General features: G+C 37.2%; 1 protein-coding gene across 1 annotated transcript in view; it reads left to right on the top strand.

The window, feature by feature from the left end:
• Nucleotides 1-22,499, top strand: part of Exoc4 (exocyst complex component 4) — a 778,625-nt gene that overhangs the window by 334,268 nt on the left and 421,858 nt on the right. The gene's annotated exons all lie outside the window — the stretch shown is intronic.

Here is a 22,499-nt window from a genome sequence, read left to right as displayed (position 1 = left end):
TCTCAAATAGGAAAAACAAAAAGAACTGGGGATGTGACTCTGTGGGTAAGTGCCCCGGGTTCAATCTGTGGAATAAAATAACAAACAAACAAACAAACCAAAAAGATAAAACAGCATGGCTTGACGATTGTATTTAATATTTGCCAAAAGATTGCGGAGTAGAGCAACCAAGAATTGAAATTATTAAGTAATTTTAAGTCATACTTTTTAAAACTTGTAAATAGAGTTAGGAAAATTTATAAATAAGCATTGAAAATTTCATTAGTAGAATATGTCTGAACTTGAAGATGTTCAGAATTTGATGGTAGAATTTTCCTGGGAGTTTGTTTTAAGGTAGATTCTGAGGTTTTAGTTTCATGTAATTTGCTTTATTCTGATTTTGAGATCTACTTTTCTCGGACAAATGAAAAATAGTTATGGAAATACATTTTCTTTGGAAAAATCAAGAACAAGTCTAGTGAGTATTTCCTCCCATTCCTGAAGGTACTGGAACCAGTTTAACAATTTGTTAATTTCTCCATTGAATTTATGTTAATTTTCTACCTTCTCAGTATGGTTTTATATTTATTACATTCATTGAATGGTGAAGACTATCGGCAGGTTAGGCATTCTCCTGAAAGATGGGATAAAAGACTTTACCTTCAAGATGGTCACAGTTCCTGGGCAAGGAGAGGGCAACACATTTTAACTGTCTCAGAAAAGCTCTGAAAATAAAGATGAAATAAAATATTAACATATGAGCTGCATGAACCTAGTTAGGCAAAGCAGTAATTTGTTCTGGGCCCAGAATTTAAAGTTTTCCTCAGTTGTAAACTTGTAACCATCTTATACCCAATTGTGAGGTTTTGTCTTCAACCTGCTGTGAATTTGGAGAGGTGCTATCAGCATATGTCAGGTGAATCCTTTAGACAGGTTCCTTGGAGACCATTGCCTGCCACCCCTAAGCCACTCCTGTCACACTGAGAGCTTCTGACGAGGTGCACTGAATGTCATGCTAGCAGGTCTTCTGCTCTGCCTTGCGTTTGGCTTCCTAGGTATGTGCTGCTTGCCAGGCTTGCGCTAAGCAAAAGGAATCCAAAATGTCTGAAGACAGGTGTTTACCTTGAAGGAGTTACTTTAATAGGAGAGCAATTAATGTTGTAAACATAGTGACAGTCAACTCTGCTGTCAAAACAGAGCCCTGGGAAGACCAGTGGCTTCTTCAAAGCGCTCTTCATTGGAGGGGGCCATCAGCAAGTTGGACCTGAGTAGTGAAATTTTATTAACTATTCTTCACTTGTTAAATAATAATAAAAATAAATACATTATTCAAACATGCTGCAGCAGGGTTTAGGGGAATTTCTTACTAAAGATGCTAGTGGGTCCAGGGAAAATTAATAAGTGATTATTATCTATGTTAACCGTTACTACTGTATTTCTAGACGTTTTATTTATTTATTTTTGGAAGAATTTCAAAACAAGCACAAATGTTGGTAAACAAGATACATATGACTTCCACATTATGCACATTTAATATTGCAGTTTTCTACATTTTACTACATTTCCTTCATTTTCTACTTTCATTTTTATTCTTGTTGAAGCATCTTAATGCAATTCTCAGATGTCATGACATTTACTCCTACATCCTAATATGCATCTTTAAAATATAAATGTACTTTCTAAGGTAGCATCAATTTCTACAACTGTTTAATATTGTCCTTAGTCTCATGGAAGTATAATGAACTCTCATTATACATTTTACTTTCATTTAGGATTTACTAATTAAAAGAAGTCAGTAGAAAAGAAATATTTTTTGTTGTGTGAAATCCAATATGAAAATTACAGAACTCCTTCATTTTATTCTATATGTAGATTTTTGCATACTTAAACTAACCTTATAGCTTTTTAGGTCTTGATTTGGATATTTATACCAATTATTTTTTGGACTTTTATAAATCTAGCATATTCCAATTAAATGTTTATCGTGCCTGTAATAAGTTGAAACATAGTAATAATTTTCTGATATTATTAATTCACAATAGCTCTGCAGCAGTCACTGACTGTCCCTCTGCGTGTGATAATCACAAGGTCTGTAGCTGAGGAGGAACATTAATAAAGGAATATTTTCCCATGACTTCAACTCTTACATTGACATATAAATACAAATTTAAAAAACAGTTATAACCAAAATGAGGAAAGCCTATATTTATAGAAATGGAATCACTACCCTACATGCGAAGTTTTGGGGGAAGCGATGATAAAGTTTATGTAATAAGAATCAAGAGAATAGCTATAAAATCATTAGTGTCATAGAGCAGACTCAAAGTGGCTCACGGGAGCGAATGTCACATCTTTCCATTCAGTGACACCATCTTGGTTGCTTGAAATTGGCCTTAATGGGGAGTATTTGCACCATAGAAATCAGCAAATACTATGAATCAAGGTTCCTGCTCTTCTTAGAAAGCTGATTATCAAATATTAACCAATATTCCAGTGGTTATAATCCATGAAAACTTTTTACCTATGTAATGAGAGACCTGAACACTATTTTTTTCTGTACTCTTAGACTTTTCTTTTTTAAAAAACTGTTCCATTTTTTTATGATCATTTGCTCTTTTATGTGTGCAATATTCCTTTTCGTTCTTAATATAATTAGATATGATTAGACATGTTATAAATTTCTTTCCTTTTTTATGATCCTATGTGACTAGGACAGAATATAATGGTAATTCTTTAGAGTAGTTGACTCCTGTAAAATCCTTGGTGATGGTCTGTGACTTACTATTTATGTGTTTAATTCCAAGACATTTTATGAAATTCCAGAATCTCACTATTGTAATTGTTTCTTATTTTCCAATCTGTGCTTTAAATCTTATTTATGATATCATGACAATGATCTCTTGCTCCACTTTGGAAAAACAAACAATGACTTAAGTTATAAGGAAGAAACTACCTTCCAAGTCATTACTTTTCTATACCTTTTTAATGTTTAGCAGGTTTTTACTTTAATAAAAACAGATCTACACTTTAAAATTTTTTTGATTAACAGATAATATTTGTACAGCATTTTGGGTTGCAGTATGATATTGATACATGTGTTCAATGTTTAATGAGTGATGATCAAATCAGGGTAACTAGCATTTCCATATGCTTAAACATTTATTATTTCTATGTGTTGGGAACCTTTGAACTCTTCTAGTTCTTTCATAATATATTTCAAATTGTTGTAGCCTACTAATTCCTCCTAACTGAAGGTTCACACCTATTTGTCTTCATTTTCTCTTCTAAGACCACAGAAAATGATCTTCACTCCTTTTTCATACATAGCACTTGACATATCTGAAGTTTGTCATCATATTCCTTCCCACACCTCCATTCTTCTAATTCAGTTGTTCCCATTTATTCTACTATTTTTTTAATACTAGAATAAAAGTATAAAAATTTAACCTGCTTTCCCGTAAGGATTTGACTCTTACAACTTCTTCATAGGGGAAATTAGCAAAATTCTTATATCCGTGTTTCTATGTTATAATAACTAGCATTTGTAATTATAATTTTACCAAAAAAATTATAGCAAGTTCCCCACACATTTAATTGTTCCCTATAAAAAAATCCATGAGGGTAAGGAAGGTATTATTATCTGTTTATAGACAAGTAAATAAGGTTGGAAAAGTTTAAATATCTGGACCAAGGACACATACATCAAACAAGGACAGAGGAAATAGTGGAGTTAGAGTTTGACTCCAATATTTGAATTTGTGATTCCAGAAACTCTACTAGTTACACCTGGGGATTCTGCTCTTAAGACTGTCTATGTACTTCCTGGAACTGTTTATAAAATGTTGTCTTCTTTTGTATGCATATTTTTCTAAGTAGGGAATCCATAGTTTAGATAAGATTCTGAAAAACTTTGGTGACCCCACAAAGGTTAAGAGCCCTGGACATGTTGCCTGACTCTCTGAAGAATTATCCACCAGAGACTTATTTAGAGGCAGAATTTTTAATAAATAAAGATTTGACTTTGATACTTTCCTACTTACAGACATACAGGTTTGCCTTTCTCTAGGTTGAACCACTTGACTGTAGCATATGAATTGAATATGTAATGAGCATTCTCCATTGCTTAGGTCCAACAAGAGGGGAGAGAGAGAGAGAGAGAGAGAGAGAGAGAGAATTTAGTGTGTTACATATTTTATTATGTTTTTTATTCTTCTCATATTATAATTTCCAAATAATTTATTGTTGGTTTTATAAGTAATAAGAATAAATTTAGCCAAAGTAAATCTGACTTATGGAACTTGTCTTATACTTTATAGTCACACCTCATTAAATAATATCACATTTCTGTCAGAGTTTCATGGGTGTTATCAACTTATTTCTCTAGTTATTTTGAGAGAGACTGAATTTTCATTTTTATAGTAAGTTTAAAATTGTTCTAAGACTCTTAGGTATTAGTGTTAGGTTGGGTGAGCTCTGTTCAAAGTTCTGAGAAGACGGCTAGAGTGGGCGTAGATGTGGAAATATTGATTTTTCTGCAAATGGGAAAGTAAAGGATGTCCAACTTGTTGACATCTGTATAAAGAAAAAAGAGTGAGGGAGCTCGTAGTGAAGACTGGAGTTTGAGAATGGAGAAGGGCGGATATAGTTGTTGTCGAGGGAATTATCTGCAGAAATGTGGTGGATAATCAGGGTAGAGTTGAAGGCCCTGTTTTAGCTGGCCAGCATGCAGTGTATAAACAGAATGAAGGCAGGTAATTGGGCTTCTCCAGGGTTGGCCTTCCCCAGATTGGTCTGATGAAAGGAAAGTGGCATTGACAAGAGTGCTTGAAATTTGGTTGAACAAAGAAGAAAGTGAAAAATAGAGAAGGTGACAAAATGGGGAAAGGCAAGAAAAGACCCGGTAGATTGGAAGTGATGGTGTCAAAGAAGATTGCAGGAGGAGGGTGGAAAATTTGTAGTTGGAGCAATAATCGATGGTAATATGAGGTCAGTTGAGACAGAGGGGACATTAGGGACTGATGCAGGTTGGATTCTCTAGACACAGACTCTGAAAGAGATGAAGGTGAAAGATACCTCCTAGGAGTCACCAACTATGAAAGTTAGTTTGGCAGAGAAATGCCAGATAGGCAGGCCCTTTACAGCCTATGCTAACAGAGCAGGGATCAGTGGAGTGGATCTTGCCCATGAGAACTTTCCTGCCACTTGACTGAAATGGGTGGGACTTTATCCTCTTGTTTATGTAGTCACTAGACGTGGTCTGCCCAGGAAGGGCATGGCCTCCACAAGGAAGGTTCTGCATAATCTGCAGAGACTGGCTATGAAGTTACTGACAACTGGAGACTGAGGCTGACAGCACTCGCTGCAGCAAAAGCAACCCCTTCCTTGAAGGAGATTCTGAGGGGTGCATTCCTGTGTCTCCTACAGTGGCTAAAGTGGAATGAAGCAGGTCGTTGGAGAGGAGAATGTCAAAGCCCTTAGATGCCTATGTGTTTGGAGGGCCATGAGCTTTAATACTGATGTCATCCACCTCAATATTGGAAGAATTTAGGGGAAGAAAATAGTGAATCAGAACAAAAGTTAGTAAATGGTAGCAAAAGAAGGTGTGATGGTACAGCTCAGAGGGACAGACCCCTAAAGAGTCAGGGTTGTTAAACAGTTATTATCCAAATGTTGGAGATGCAGTGGTTGAATCATGTCTTGGGAAACCACTCAGTCTAGACAGCCAGTTCTCCTGCCTGTGAGAGTAAATAGCAGGCATTCAGAAGCCCGTGGAGAAATAGTGCTGATGGGAAAAAAAGGGAATAATTGTGAGGAGTTTTGGAGACTGCAGAAAAGGACGTCTGAATGAGGAGCAGCTGGGAGGTTGGCATGAGGGGATACTGGAGGAATGGTTTGATAATTACCACCCAAGGAAATTAGCCAGTGAAATAGGAACAAGAGGTGTGCTGGCTTTTATTACAGTGGTCAGAGGTTTTGTTTTCTTATGATGGTTGCTTGTCCCAGAAGCTGAAGACTCCACATGCTATTTGGTGGAGAGAATTGATAGAGACATTCCAGAGACTTTGCTCTGGAGCAGAGAGGACATTTTGTAGCAAATGTCGGGATATGAATTAAGGAGGGCTTTGTGTCAGAGATTACTTTTGTTTTTGACACTTGATTTTCTTATAGTTCCATTAAGTCATATCACTCCCCTACTGTTAACCTTTAATAGCTTCTCACTGCATTATGATAAAAATATAGCTATATTTTACTTCATGTGACCCTCAGGTCCTGTGTGATCTGACTCTGCCTGCTTTCCCTCTCTGTTCAGACTGTTTCTTCACTAATCTTCCACACCCAGCTGTTTTCTAAGTCCTGAATGAGCCTGTGCCTTCACACTGCTGCCTCCAACACACCTTCCCCAACTCTAGAGATCAACCAGCACTCATCTTTTAGGTCTCTGTGTAAATAGAAATTCCTGAAAGGGGAGGTTTTCCCTGATCTTGAGGTAAATTAGCCCTTGATAAATATTATAGAGATCACCCATCCATGTCACTCCTGCCACTTTGGTCTAATCTTTCATATCATGGAAGATAGTTTATAATTACATATTTATTTACCTGATTCTTAATGTCAGTTAGCCGAGGTGGCTAATCTCATTTACAACATGGCCTACCCTATGAGGGCAAGGGCTATGTCTTTACTGATCCATCCTATTTCCCAACACCTAACATAATGCCTGGATATAGCAGGCTTTCTAATAAATAGTTATTGAATGGTAAATGTGCCCCAGTTTCCTACCATGTTGATAATCATACTCATTTTCATAAAAAATATTTAATAACTTAAGAAAACTGTATTGTTAGCGGAAAAAAGCTTATGCAGACACTTAGATGTATGCGATTTCAGTTTTTTATGGGTCTGCTTGAGCTGTGAGCTTCAGCAAATGTTTCATTTTGGTGGGCCTCCCGTACGTTACCTCTTTCACAGAATTATATCATGATCAGAATTCTGGAACTTAGTTCTGGGAAATTTAGTTGTCGATATATAGAAATACATGCTTTCTACTGATTAAATTGAATATTCCAATGAATTTATTTCTATTTTTTTTTCCTTTTATAACATGTGCCAGGGAAGGGTTGACTGAGAATGAGATTATTGAGAGATGTGAGAGAGTGAACCCTACAGATGGGAGAGACTGTTGGCAGGTAGAGGGAAGAGGATGAGCAGAGATCCTGAGACACAGGCGTTCAGAGTACCTTTGCAAAGAGCAGGAAGGCCTCCTGTGTTGAGCAGGGGCAGGAAAGGATCAGCAGGAGAGGAATTGAGAACAGCCACAGCTCAGGTGGTAGAGTCTTAGAGGCCATTGTATTGCCACTCTGAAGGAGAAGGGAGAGCTCTGCAGCCTCCTAGAGAGGCGTGAGTTGGATCAGACTCTCTGGTAGCAACAGTCTCACTCTGACGTTCCTGTCAAAGATCCCACTGAAAGAGAAAGGGCAAGGGTAGACCAATCAGGGGACCCATGATCCAGGAGAGAGAAGGCAGTAGCCTGGAAGGTCTTGGAAGTAGTGGGAGGGGAGAAGGACTGGGATTCTTTTTGTTTTGAAATACGGGACTGCAGAGGGCTGGAGGAGAGGTGGGAGGGCTAGAGGAGAGGTGGGAGGGCTGGAGGAGAGGTGGGAGTGAAAGTCTGATGGGGACATGGGGCCTTGGATGAGGGACCAAGGCTGCTGTCCTCCTCCCTGCCAGGATGGCTCTTAAGGAGCACTTGTCACTTGTTTTTGAACTCACTCTGCCTCCCGTCTTTGCTCTCCTGCTCCCCTGGTTCTCTGTCGCTGCGGTGGCACTGGTTGTTGAGATGAAGAAAGCCTCCCTGTAGCTGTGATCCGAGGCCACTGGTCTGAAGGCAGGTCACTCCGCCATCTTCAGGGCCTTTTTGTTGGTGACCTCTGCATGTCTCTGCTCCCTCCTAAGCTAAATTGACGAGTGATTCTTCTGTGCATTCTCTTCTAATAAAACTTTGCCTGTATTTTATTTATTTTTTCCTTGTCTGTATTTTAAACTTTTGAAAAACAACATTTAAAAAGCAGAATAACCAATCTTTAAAGAAAATACAAAGGAAAAGTACTCTTCCAGGAAGAGGTCGTACCAGTAATTTTACATGATGTATTTAGAAAATGTTAGTAAGTAGCTTCTTTGTTCTGTGATTGAGTCACTAGTTTTGATCAGCCAAATGGAGTATTTATTGAATACCAATATTAAGAGTTCTGTATTATGTGCTATCATTGCCAATCTGTTTTCTTGTATTATTAATATCAGGCTACTTTGTACAGGAACAATGCCACATTTTCTCTACCAAACAAATGTAACTTCAGATTTCTCCCTTGGATTTTTATCATGCTTACATAAGTTGGTTCCTTAACTCAAGAGCAGCTGTTCTCTTTTTGAAGGCCTTTTTTTTCTTTTGCTATATTTTATAAGGGCTTTATGATTTTTGGTATGTCTTCTTAAAATCCTAATCATAACCTGAGCTTCCTGTGGTCATTAATTATGTCTATCAATTTTGCTTATTTTACCACCAGCCTGTTCCTAGGCACAGAGATGCTGAGTTACTCATTATAGATTATTGAATACAATGACACTATGTTTTTCCCACTGCCTATGTTTCCTTCAGAATTGCTTTTTTGAAACCACCAATTATAGTGACTTGTTTAGGATTCAGATGCTAGTTTTGGAGTAAATAATTCAGAAATATCTTAGACAAATTTCAGAGATTCACTATGACTTTTGCCTATTTTATTTCTCTGTGTTGGGAAATTCTTGTGGTAGTCTTGGCAGAATCTGAAATGTTTCCCATGAAAGAATGAGAGTATAAAATTGTCATAGTAGGTCTATTGGGAAATTCTTTTGGTAGTCAGGGCAGAATCTGAAATATTTCCCAACAAAGAATGAGAGCATAAAATAGTCATATAGGTCTATAAAAGTGTCAGCCCAAAATAATACCAATTATTTTTTCCTGAAGCATAACTAATATACCAAAGCAAAAAATACAGTTCATTCTCTTTTAGAAATCTCAATAAAATTACTGCATATGCTATTTCAGTGGTTATAATTGGAATAAATTTTGATGACAACAGTATTACTCTATCAGATTATGCAGTATGAGAAAGAATGTAAATAAGACTAATGGGTAAAATACATTATAAAGGAAATTTTATAATCTAGGAAATCAAAATTCATAGATGAAAAGATTTCTTGAGAGCACACTACGGTTCATTTGCCTTCCTTTATTGATGAGAAATAGAAGACTCAGAGAGACTAAGCAGCTTACTTGATGCCCCAAAATCACTTGATATCAAGTAAGAAAGAGAAATTTATTTCCCTAATATCTGATTTTATATCTATGTTAACTTTCATTATATATTGTTATATTTCTCTGTATCATGTTAACTGATAATATTTAGAGCAGGTGCTATATTCTGCTTATAATCTATCATTTTTCTTGAATTCATTGGAATCCTTATTTAGTTTGACTATGAGAATTGACAAAAACCAAAAAAGTCATAGTTATATATGGTATAATCTGAAGATACTTTCACCAGAAAAATGAATTCTGAGGGGAAAGTTATTTCTAGACCTTTGTGAAAAGAATAGGTTGCAAAAGGACTGGTACCACCATTACTTTTTCTTTGAAAAAAACTAAAAATGCTGGATAAGATCTTTAAAATCCATTAAGTGTCTTTGATGAGCTGGCAAGGCAGCACTCTGGAGAAACCAACCAAATAAGGCCTAGGAAAAGATAACAGAGCAAGTGCCACCAAAGCCAGTTTTCAACTTGTGAAGCCTAGGTGAACAGAAGCAAAGGGCAGGACCCCCACCTGGGGAAACTAGAAGAAAGCACCCCATAGTTCACATAAAGTATATAGATCTTCTGAACACACCAGCCCTGTCCTATCATCTTCCTGCCCCTTGTAGGAGATGGTAAGAAAATCAGCCATCTTATGGTAGGCTGAAGGGAGGAAAACTCCCTAGAGAACTGAAAACTAGATTTGTTATCTAAACACATATCCTCTGGTGTGAGAAAATTTCGAAGTGCTACTTGAATTCAGAGTGGGTTTTAAGTTGATAGTTCCCTTCGGAGGAGTAGCAGAAGCTGCCACAGATGCTTTCTGGTGGAACCTCTCTTCAAATGTGTCCTTAAAGAATTGCTACAGATAAATTTCTATGGAATATGAACTTATAACACCACACACACAATGTACAAAACAGGAAAAAGAAGTCATGATTTAGCAGAATTGAAATGCAAAATTACCAGATCAGCAAACATTTCCAAGAGTGCAATTATCAGACTCATCACACAGGCTCATCTCGTGTTATGATTTTAATTATCAAACTTTTGTGGTAATAGTTTCATATTTTTTCTTGCCTTATTGCAATTTGTGTACTTTTAATGGGCATAAAATATTCCAGTTATGTATATGTACATATGCATATGTATTTGTACATTTATTTGTATACTTAGATTTATCTTGCCAATTTTTTTCATTTTAAGTGTTTTCTTTTTTTACGTTAATGTACTATTCTGTGATGAATGTCTGTTTTGCCAATTAATTCTTTAGTTCTTCCATATTATTTTTTATGGAGGTTAAGAGTAAATTACCAGGATTGCAATTTTAGGGCCAAACAAAATGTAAAATATTAAAGTTTTAGGTATGTGATTTACAACAGTCATGCCTATTCAAATGAAAATAAAAAATTTGAAGATAAGTCTAAAGTAAAAGTATACTAGATATATGAGCAAATAAAATTGGATCTGACTTTGATCTTCTTATAATCAGTGAAGGATAGAGATAAAGACTTCAGACATAGAAAACTTACCTTTTTCCCTGTGATTATTATCACTATTTCAATTGTAGAAAAGTAGGAGAGGATTGTGTTTCCTGTTGTTACATATATAAAACTTCACTGAGGATAAAAGAACATTGGTCATTAGAGAGTTTCGGGGTGGGCATTCTGGATAGATGGTAAAATACTGATTATTTTCATTAGTTATTTGCTAGACATTAGGTAAGTACAATCCTATGTTATTCTCTACACATAGACAGTAAAACAAATGCCTCTACTACCTATAATTTTACTGACCATGTCATGGATCATATTTAGCTGACTTGGAAGACTGACTTGAATTTCATGAAAATGTCATAAGACTTGCTGTGGAAAGTTGACTGTTGCTAATTAAACCTAAACAGTGACTGTGAGTTTGCTGGTAACGTTATTTAACGCCACCTGTGCCTCAGTATCCAGATGCTTTCAATGAGCCATGAAATAATGCTAGTTCTGTTTGGATGCCAGCACTGATTATCTTTGTCAGTAAGCTAAATGCCACTATGTTTTGCAACTTGTATTTTGACTCTAAATTTGTATTTAAGGAGCCCTGCATCTCTTCTGCTTCTCTTAGTCATTTTGTATTATTATACTTCATATTTGTCACATTGATTCCTTCAAAATAATTATTTCCCAACTTTGGGAGTACTTAGATTTAAGCACATCTCTGTGTGCAAAGATAATAAAAGCATTTAACAACACCATTTCTTTAATATGGATTCACATATTTATACATTAAACATTCCTAGTGAACTCCCTTGTAGACAATTTCATAGGCAAAATAAATCCAATGGGCTCAATCTGTTCTCATTTTGAGGCTTCTTTGCATCATAAATCTACCACCCAACTGGCAAGCCACCATTGGAAGTTTCCAACTAAGCGAACATACCTGCAGGTCAGGTATGTATGAGCACTAAAGTAGTCTCATCTGATTAGGGAGTTTCATTATGTCTGTTGTCTTCTGTATTACTCTGGCTTATTTTAACAGGCACTCCTGAGTGAACAGTTCAGACTTCTGCAATTTGAAATTGATTAAAGAGAGAAAACTCAGAGTGTGTTTTGATCAGGTGGAAGCAGTGTAGGTAGTGGCGAGGTTCCCAGTTGCACCAATCCCATATGCTCCTGTTGTGTCCGTCATCCGTTATATCTTTCTCAATGATCTTTTGAGCCACCCTGGCAGGAGATAGGCCAGAGAGCTGGTGCTGCTGGGAAAATTTCTTCTGAAAAACAAAATACTAATAGTGCCTGCTTTTTGACCACTGATCCCACGCCCCTCAATTTTCTGTTGAACAGCTAGTAATTAATGAATTGAAATCTATTTCCATGCATGTATGAGTTTGTCAGGGATGACCCTAACTACTATGTACAACCATTAAGCTCTAATAAAAAAATTTTTTTAAAATACCCTAGTATTGGGATATATCCTCTTTGGAAAATGATTTAGCAGTTCCTTAAAAAGCTAAACAGATTCATATACTCAAGAAATTGAAAACATACTTTCATACAAAAACTTGTATGTACATGGACGTTCATAGCAGGATTATTCATGCTATGAACTTATTAGCTCATGAAAATTAGGATAAATTAAATAAATTAGGATAAATTAAATGTTATATACACACATTAGAATATTATTCAGTCATAAAAAGAAATGAAATACTGATATTTCTACAACGTTAAAAATATTGTACGTGAAAGAAATCAAACATGGGATAAATAAGGTAGAGACCCCATTTTGCACAATGAGGATTCTGAGCTATACCCCATTAGCCAACTAAAATGTATTTAATAGATTCAAGGTAATTAAAACTAGTTAAAAAAGTGAAAGGAGAAGAAAAGATCAATACAATCTCCTGCTGTAGCCTTAAAATAAAGCTCATTGGAGGATAATGTCACTAAGATAGGAATGCCCCTCAAAGATGGTCAATCAAAGTTCCCTTGTGCCTTATTGATCAACAGTTTAAAAATATGCATGCAAGACTGCAGGTCCTTTTGTAATCGACTCATGTCTTACATTTTTGCTCTTTGTGAAGAATGCCATTTTAGACTCCAGACATGCTGCTAATGGATCCCTCTTTGACTTGGGCTTATGGAGGAGAACCTGATGAACACAGTTCACTGATGGCTCAGGAAGAGCTCTTACTGACCTGAAAATCTGTGGCTTCATTTTCTTGTTTTCCACATCATCCTGTCCTCCCAAACTTGTTTGTTGAGAAGAAAATAGGAAGCGTGTTTTTTCCTTTTGGTTCTATTTTTTTTTTTTTTTTCATCAAGAGACTGTCCCCAAATAAATAACAGATTATTATAAAATTCACTTATTAGAATGTATTCAGTTCTTGAGCTTCAAAAAGATGTCATTTTGTGTGTGTGTGTGTGTGTGTGTGTGTGTGTGTGACAGAGAGAGAGAGAGAGAGAGAGAGGTGGGTGGGGGTGGGAGACGGAGAGAGAGAAAGAGGGAGGATTGAGCCAGGGCCTCATGCCTGGGCAGGCACTTTACCCATGACCTATATCCCAGTCCTCTTTATAAGAATTATTTCATGGCCTCTAACCAAAAATATAGGAGTGATGGTTTTACTCAAAGCAGAATTAAGATGAGTCATCCAGTGTCTAGCAGTCTGCTCACATGGAAATTTCCAGCAGATACAAGATGCCACACATATATAATGTACTATTCTTTTTATTCAAAACATATAGTATATATCCTTCTCATAATAACCCATTAGTATGTAGTCCCCAATTTAGACTCCTTTTATCTTCATTATTTCCTAGACTTGCGTGTGATTCCAGGAAGATCAAAAGGTTCTTCCCTTTTTTCCTCTATGTTGAGACCCTTGGAATTTCCTTCATTCCTGTGTCTTACCCTTATCCCCAAATTTGCTTACGCAAAACATGAAACATCAGAATTACTCCTCCCCGTCTACATTTCTAATTTGGAAGAGGGGCTCTTGTGGCTCCTTACAGGGGAGGTGAGGAGGGATATAATTCCAACCATCTACCTTCAACCTCCCATTCCTTTTGTCCTTTTTCCGGGGGGAGGAAGGGAGTTAATAGGACTTGAGTCCTATGCTTCTGTCATGATAGGTGTATCACTGAGCTACATCCCCAACCATTTTATTTTGAAACAGGGTCTCACTGATTTGCCCAATGTGACCTCAAACTTGCTCTCCTCCATCAGCCTCCTAGGTTGCTGGGATTGCAGGCATACTCTACCATGCCAAGTTTCAAACCTCTCTCATTCTGACATCAGCCTTAAATACTGTGACCTTGTAGAGATCCCCAAGTATCAGCTTCCTCCATTTTTTTGGGCCAACTCCTTTCCAGCCTCATTTCTTTTCTTACAAGGCTTCACTCTCTGTAGTTAATCACATGAATTTCCGTCTCATCAGAACCTTCAGTATTTTCCCTCTACTTCTTCTGCCATAGATCCCTGACTCTGACTCTGAGTCATTTCCACTCTTACTTTACTGCTCTAAAATGTCATATAATTATAGTGATACTATAAATTCCAGATAGTTTATCACAGCTGGGCTATTGGTAGCATAAAAAATTATCAAGGAATCCTTAATCAATATTTTTTCTTTCATTCTTTTTCAAAGTTCAGTTCATTTTACTTCCCTTACGATTCTAACCACTAAGGAAATTAAGCATGAATTTGCTGAACTTTCCTGAGCTCCTAATTCTTTGCTGCTTCACCCCACCCCTGTTTTGTATGATGAAATTACCCTGATAAAATGTTCAAGAAAGCATTGTTGATTTTGTTTGTTTTTTATTGAACAAATCCTAATAAAGGAAGAACATGGAGCAAGAAAGATGTTTTCTGTTTCCTGCAACCATTATAGCTACATAAAGCCCGAAAAGGACTCTGCTTCACTTAGTGAGGACCACCGGTGCCTGTGAGAGGCAAGAGTGACATCCTGCGTGATGTTTGTCACCTTACTTTATTATGCTTTTGAATGCCACAAGAACCTACTCCCTCACTTGTTTTTCTCCCAGGGCTCCTACCTGCATATTAAATTGTGGTGTTTGGGGGTGGGGTGGGGTGTTTCCTGAGTACTAGCCCAAGATTCATGCTTCGGATTCCAAAGTGTTACATGCACAAGAGAAATAGAGACAAGTTTTAAGAAGGAAGGGAAGGGAAGGGTGGAATGAAAGTCTATTCCATTTACAGACTAGGACTGCTCCTTCTATTATGAAACTTTTGACACTCGTTGAACTTTGTATTTCCCTTTTTCTTTTGTTGTTAAAATTCAAAACTCCCGAGATGATTTCTGTAGGACTCCACTCTTCTTGTGTGACAAGAGGAAATAGTAAGACATTGTATAGGCCTTAGGATTAGGGAGGTGGGAATGACATGTGGTGACCATAAAAAGCCAGCCAGAGAAGATTTTTTTTGTAAGGAATAACAGAAAAAAATTGAGTTTCTCTTAGTGTTTTGGGATTGACAGATAAACTCTCCAAAATTCCCTCCCTGGAGGTCCCGCCCTTTCCTCTCTTCCTCCCTTCAGGTCCCTGGCCCTGCAAGGAGTGCTTCGCCACAGTGTGAGGCTTATCTGCTGCTGGGGATCAGGAGACATGGTCTTGCTGCTCCGACTGCATGAGAGGGGAGGGATTCAGAATCACTGCCCCTTCATTAGTTTTGTATAAAGAAGTATGGTTGCTCTTGGTCACACTTCTAGTCCACCGTATGTTTTTTGTATTGGCTAGAATAGCACGCTGCTGTCGGCGTTGTCTCTGTGGAGGAGTGCACTTTGTGTGTGATAATATCACAAAACAGGGTTAGTGCTCTGTTTTGAACTTTCCTTGTGTCACCCGCCTCTGTATCCCCTTGTTCACCCTCTGAGTACTTCAGAAACATAACATATACTAAACAAATAATAGGATACTAACATGGCTGAAAAAAATTTCTCGGGGAAGACAGCCTGAAGTTTGAATACTGAGTCTCCTATGGGTGTGACCTTGAGCAAGACGTTTACCTCCCTTCCCCACTACAAGCCTCCGTTTCTTCATCTCTGTTAGATACTAATATTGCAGGGATATCGTTAGGACCAAATTAAATATTTTATATAAAGGAGTCAGCAAGTGCCACTTTCCTAGTTATTTGTTTGATAAATATGAATCCCTTTCTCCCCTCTTACCTCTTTCTACATATCCAGGGGTAACACTTAGCACCTATGTTAATTATATGGTACAAAGTTAATGCTAACCAAGAACAAAATATAATTGAGTAATGAAATCTTAGCAAGGCATTTCTTTGAGAAGTAATTCTCTATGGTAGGATAATCAGTTTATTACTATTTGGAAGATTTTCTTCTATAAATAATCAATATACCTTTTTAAATTTTTTTTTATTATAAACAAATGGGGTACAACTTGTTTCTCTGTTTGTACATGAAGTAGAGGCATACCATTTGTGTAATCATACATTTATACAGGGTAATGGTGTTTGATTCATTCTGTTATTTTTTTCCTCCCTGCCACCCCTCTTTTCCCTCTATACAGTCCCTCCTTCCTCCATTTTTGCCTCCCTCCTACCCCCTATTATGTATCTTCATCTGCTTATCAGCAAGACCATTCATCCTTTGGTTTATTGAGATTGGCTTATTTCACTTAGCATGATATTCTCCAGTTTCATCCATTTGCCTGCAAATGCCATAATTTTATTATTCTTTATGACTGAGTAATATTCCATTATATATATATGCCACAGTTTCTTTATCCATTCATCAATTGAGGGGCATCTAGGTTGGTTCCACAATCTGGCTATTGTGAATTGAGCAGCTATGAACATTGATGTGGCTATATCTCTGTATATACTGATTTTAAGTCCTTTGGGTATAGGCCAAGGAGTGGGGTAGCTGGGTCAAATGGTGTTTCCATTCCAAGCTTTCTGAGGAATCTCCACACTGCTTTCCAGAGTGGCTGCACTAATTTGTAACCCCACCAGCAATGTATGAGTGTACCTTTCTCCCCACATCCTCGCCAACACCTGTTGTTGCTTGTATTCTTGATAATCGCCATTCTAATTGGGGTGCGATGGAATCTTAGGGTAGTTTTGATTTGCACTTCTATTATTATTGGAGATGTTGAACATTTTTTCATGTATCTGTTGATTGCTTGTAGATCTTCCTTTGTGACGTGTCTGTTCATTTCCTTAGCCCATTTGTTGACTGGGTTGTTTGTATTCTTGGTGTAGAGATTTTTGAGTTCTTTATATATTCTGGAAATTAGTGCTCTATCTGAAGTATGAGTGGCAAAGATTTTCTCCCACTCTGTAGTTTCTCTCTTCACATTGCTGATAGTTTCCTTTGCTGAAAGAAAGCTTTTTAGTTTGAATCTATCCCAGTTATTGACTCTTGCTTTTTTTTCTTGGGCTAAGCGAGTCCTATTAAGGAAGTCTGATCCTAAGCCGACATGTTGAAGATTTGGACCTATTTTTTCTTCTATAAGATGCAGGGTCTCTGGTCTGGGATTTCAAGATCCTTGATCCATTTTGAGTTCAGTTTTGTGCAGGGTGAGAGATAGGGGTTTAGTTTCATTCTGTTGCATATGTATTTCCAGTTTTCCCAGCACAATTTGTTGGAGAGGCTATCTTTTCTCCATTGTACGTTTTTGGCTCTTTTGTCTGCCCCCTAAAAACTGGAACAAGGTAGGGATCCCCTCTTTCATCACTTCTATTCAACATTGTCCTTGAAACTCTAGCCAGAGCAATTAGACAGACCAAAGAAATTAAAGGGCTACGAATAGGAAAAGAAGAACTCAAACTATCCCTATTTGCCGATGACATGATTATATGTTTAAAGGAACTGGGAAATTCTGCCAGAAAACTTTTAGAATTCATAAGTAAATTCAGTAAAGTAGCAGGATATAAGATCAATGCTCATAAGTCTATTGCATTTTTATATGTAAGTGATGAATCCTCAGAAAGAGAAGTTAGGAAAACTACCCCCTTCACAGTAGCCTGGAAAAAAATAGAATACTTGGGAGTCAATCTAACAAAAGAGTTGGAAGACCTCTACAATGAGAACTATGGAACACTAAAGAAAGAAATTAAAGAAAACCTTAGAAGATGGAAAGATCTCCCATGTTCTTGGATAGGCAGAATTAATATTGTCAAAATGGCCATACTACCAAAAGTGCTATACAGAATCAATGCAATTCCAATTAATATCCCAATGACGTACCTTACAGAAATAGAGCATGAAATTCATCTGGATGAATAAGAAACCCAGAATAGCTAAAGCAATCCTTAGCAGGAAGAATGAAAAAGGGGGTATCGCAATACCAGAACTTCAACTATACTACAAAGCAGTAGTAACAAAAACGGCATGGTATTGACACCAAAATAGGTAGATCAGTGGTACAGAACAGAGGACACAGACACAAACCCAAATAAATACAGTTTTCTCAATATACCTTTTGAGCCCTTTGTTGAAACTTGGGATTTCTCACCGAACATATTTCATGTAAGAACAGCTACTAGTATTAAAGATTGTTTGTGGTAAAATCACTTGATCCATAAAATATACCTTTATTGCTTTATTGTTTGTTCACTTGTTTATTCATGTATTCATTCAACAAATATTTATTGAGTGGTTATCATGTGCTAGAAATTTTTCTAGAAACAAGAGATCCATCCATGAAGAAAACGGTTTTGCAGTTGTCAGTTATACCCTAGGTATGAGTTGATGATTCTGTCCTTGGAGGACTTCTGCCTGACTTTTCTTCCTGGGCCTCAAAACAAGTCACCCTGGAGCAAAACGTAATACCATAACCAATCCTGATTTGTTAAACTTTAGCACATTTGAAGGAAAGGCTAAGGCTTTTACATTTATTTTCTTGTTAACACCAAACCCCAGAGTCTTACATCCACAGACCCATTACAAGTATAGTGGCAACTGTAGAAAGTCATAATGATAAGTTATGCCTTAATAATAGGCACCTGCTAAAAAACGTAAAGAACCCATCTGGCAAGGTGACAGCTGTGAATTCAGGGAACTCTTAGATACCCAACTCTTCAATTAAAGACCCTCTTTATTGATGCAATCAGGAATTCCATATTTATGGTTCTGTATGTGTTTTTTGTATTTCTGGAGCAGAAGATTTACTGTGAAAGAATTCACCTTCACTGTGGTTCTTTAAATCCAGGACACATTAAAAATATCAGATGGGGCTTGCTGCTTTCTGTAGCTTAATAAATGTCACTATCAATTTCTGTACTATTTATTTAAGCACTTGGTACAAGGTATTCGTAATGTCAGCATCTATATGTTTGATATTGATTACTTTTAATTGAAAAATTAAGAATAGAAAAAGACATTTTTCATTCAGTCATGCAGCAAATGTTTCCATCAATTTTCTTAACCTATCACTGCAGTATTATTGTCCCAAAATAACAGGCAGGTTTTATGCATTTGTGGTAAAGTTGGTCTCATTAATGATATTGAATAGTACTTTGTTGCCTAAAGTAACAAGAACACCACTTCTGTTAATTTTAACCATTTTTTTCTAGTTTATATCCAATAATGAGAATGAGAGAGGGAGAGAGAGGAAGAGAGAGAGAGAGAGAGGTCACTTAGATCCTTAACAGTTTGAAAATTCTTTAAAGAAAAGTAGACACCATTTACTTGAGATATAGTGGATATTGCATGTTGTAGTACATGCCCTTGTGGGTATTATCTCATTTAAACACCACCACATACCTTTGATTTTATTGTAGCCCTCACTTTATAAATGAGAAAGCTGAGGCTCAGAGAATTTAATTTTTTCCCCACACTTATACTTCTAATTAAATAGCAGATCTGGTATCTCACACGTTCTTATTGATTCTTCCCACTATACTGTGGTTCCTTCAAGGAGAATATTTGTTACCATTTCTATCTGAGGCTTTGGTTTTCTATTTCTGCTTGATTAAGATGACTGTATTCATTATCAATGACAGCAAATCCTAGTTAGGGAGAATCAAAGAATAAATTAATTTTGAAGCTAATTTCTGAGAAGCAAATGAATTCTGAAGGAAGGGACTAGCCTGGGAGCACTAAGATGCTGTCAGATGGCCTTGGTGCTGGTTGCAGTCACCTGGGAGAGTCTGTCAAACCCTTCTCCTCCTCACCGAAAGCAGGAAGTCCATCTGGACCTTGCTTCCCTCCTTTTCTCTGTGTGTTCTACCTGCAACGCTGTTTTCAGATTCCCTTCTATTCCAACCGTCCTTCTTCAGTGAGTGTTTTTCTCTGGTGCTGATCACCTGGCCTCCACTGTTGAGATTAGACTGTAAGCACAATGAATGCAAGAGAGAAATACGCTGGCCCATTGGACACTCTGCTCAGCATTGAGCAGCATGCTTCTTAAATCGTGAGAGCAGCTCCCAGATTTGATTATGGGCAAAGCATGTGAGGAGAGATGAGTTTTGTTTCTCAACCAGAACACCTAAATGCTAGAGTAGATCTCAGTGGGCAGAGGCTCGCATACCTCATAATCTCTGGTCTTGGCCTTTACTTTCAGTCTGACAGCTTTTTTGTCAAGAATATTTTCACTGGGTGGGTTCTGTTCATTGGTACTTGAGTGTCTTAATCCATTTCTCCCTGAAGTCTGAGTAGTCTATAATGAGCAGAACCCTTTTGAATTATGGTTCTGGAGGCTGGGAAGCACAAGATCAAGGGGCAGGGGAACTTTTTGCTACATCATCCCTTGGTAGAAAACCAAAGAGAGAATGACAGAAACAGGTTCCAGCAGCACTTGATAACCAGTTTACTCCTGGGATAATTGCTTTAATCCATTCATGATTGCTCTCATGGTAAAGGTGCTACCTCCCAACACTGTTGAATTGGAGACTAAGTTTCCAAAATATACTTTTGGGGAACACATTTATAAGATTTGGACTTCTGGTATAAAGAGGAAATCACATGAAATGTAGTGTTGCTGGCACTTGATGGAGAACTGCGAGAGTATACCAGGATCCTATAGATGGAATTTTAGGATCCTGGGAGAAGAGTCTCTCTTTTCCTATTGCTGCCCAAACTTGACATCCTATTTAGCTTTATCCCACTTTGTGAATCAGCTTTTGTCATTCTGTAGCTAGCGGAGATTTACACCAAATCAAACGATTATTAGTCTCTAGCTTCACGGACTGTCATTGTGCCTTTAATTTCACAGTCAAATCTTCGTGTCACTCATGTTTCTTGTGACTCCTCTGCTTTACATTTTATTTTGTGTCTTTTGTTTTATTATCTTTATTCCTTAATTACTGTCATTAGAGAGTATTCCTTATGTTTGTTAGGCTTTTTAAGTTTGAAAAGTAGTTTCATATATATTTTATCATCTAATTCTAATAACGTTATGCTCATATGGGTCTCTCTTTCTCCATTCATTCAGAAAATGTGTGCTTCTATAAAGACTTTCTAACAGGTTACATTCCATGTGGAAATAAGTTACATAAACTTTTAACATGTAAGAGTATTGGAAGTGTCCTGTGTTAAGGTTCATCAGCGTTTTTTCTACAGTTCCTGTTAATGTAATTGTGAACTTTGGGAGGGTATTTGGCAGTTTGGTGCCAGACAGGGACCTAAAGGAATGGTAGGAGGAGAGAAAGCCCTCCAGTTGGCAGCTCAGTGTGGCCAAGGCATGCAGGTGGTCAGTCACACCATGCCTTCGTTATATTGTAAGAAGGGATTTGCTTGACTGGAGTTAGGTTAATCAGGTCTGAATTTAATTACCGAGTACCAAAAATCATAGCACTTCAGATTATTTAGAAACCATTGGAAATCATCTATTTGAATTCATATATATTCCTTCTCAGTATTTACCAATCAGAGGAATTACTTCACTGCCCCTAGTGTAGATAACAGGAGAGAAAAGTCAGGGATTATATTAATTGAATTTCATTTTTAAGTGGAAAGAAACAGGAGGAGGGTTGGAAGCATTTCTCCCAACATCCCACGTTATGTACATCTTTTTATATTCTGAACTCTCTGAAATTAGGAAATATCTTAAATCAGTGGCATCTAACTGGCCATCTTCCTTCAGAAAATAATCATGATGCCACAGAATGTGAGGCACCCTGTCCCTTCAGTGTTTCAGTTAATTAGCCAATTAAGGATGATTTGAGGAAGGAATATGAATTCTGGCTGGTAAAGGAAAAGCTTCTCCTTAGACCTTCTAATAGCATCAGGAAAGAATCAACTTTAAACTTTTCAGAATGGCCATCACCTGCTTGGAACTAAGTACTGGAAGATGCAACGTGGAGTATTTCCTTTAAAAATCTACACTCTTGGTGACGAAGAATGACACTGTTTAGAACCCAAGGACATTGACAACTCTGAGTCATATTCATTTGGAAGAACAAACCTTTTTTTTTAAGTTGTGGATGGACACAATACCTTTATTCTATTTATTTATTTTTATGTGGTGCTGAGGATGAACAGTGCCTCACACATGGTAGGCAAGTAGGCAAGTGCTCTACCACTCAGCTGCAACCAGGCCCAAGCCTTTGAACATCATAAAGCTTTAAGAATGGTTTAACCTGCCAAGTGGGGGTGTGTACCTATAATCCTGTCTACTCAAGAAGCTAAGGAAGGAATTTCATAACTTTGATACCAGCCAGGGCAACTTAGCAAGACCCTGTCTCAAAATAAAAAGTTAAAAAAAAAAATGTCTGGGAATGT

The sequence above is a fragment of the Sciurus carolinensis genome, chromosome 8 (genome assembly GCF_902686445.1).
Source record: "Sciurus carolinensis chromosome 8, mSciCar1.2, whole genome shotgun sequence".
Classification (NCBI taxonomy): Eukaryota; Metazoa; Chordata; class Mammalia; order Rodentia; family Sciuridae; genus Sciurus; species Sciurus carolinensis.
Note: the sequence above shows the minus strand (reverse complement) of the source record. Positions and strands in the feature narration are given on the sequence as shown.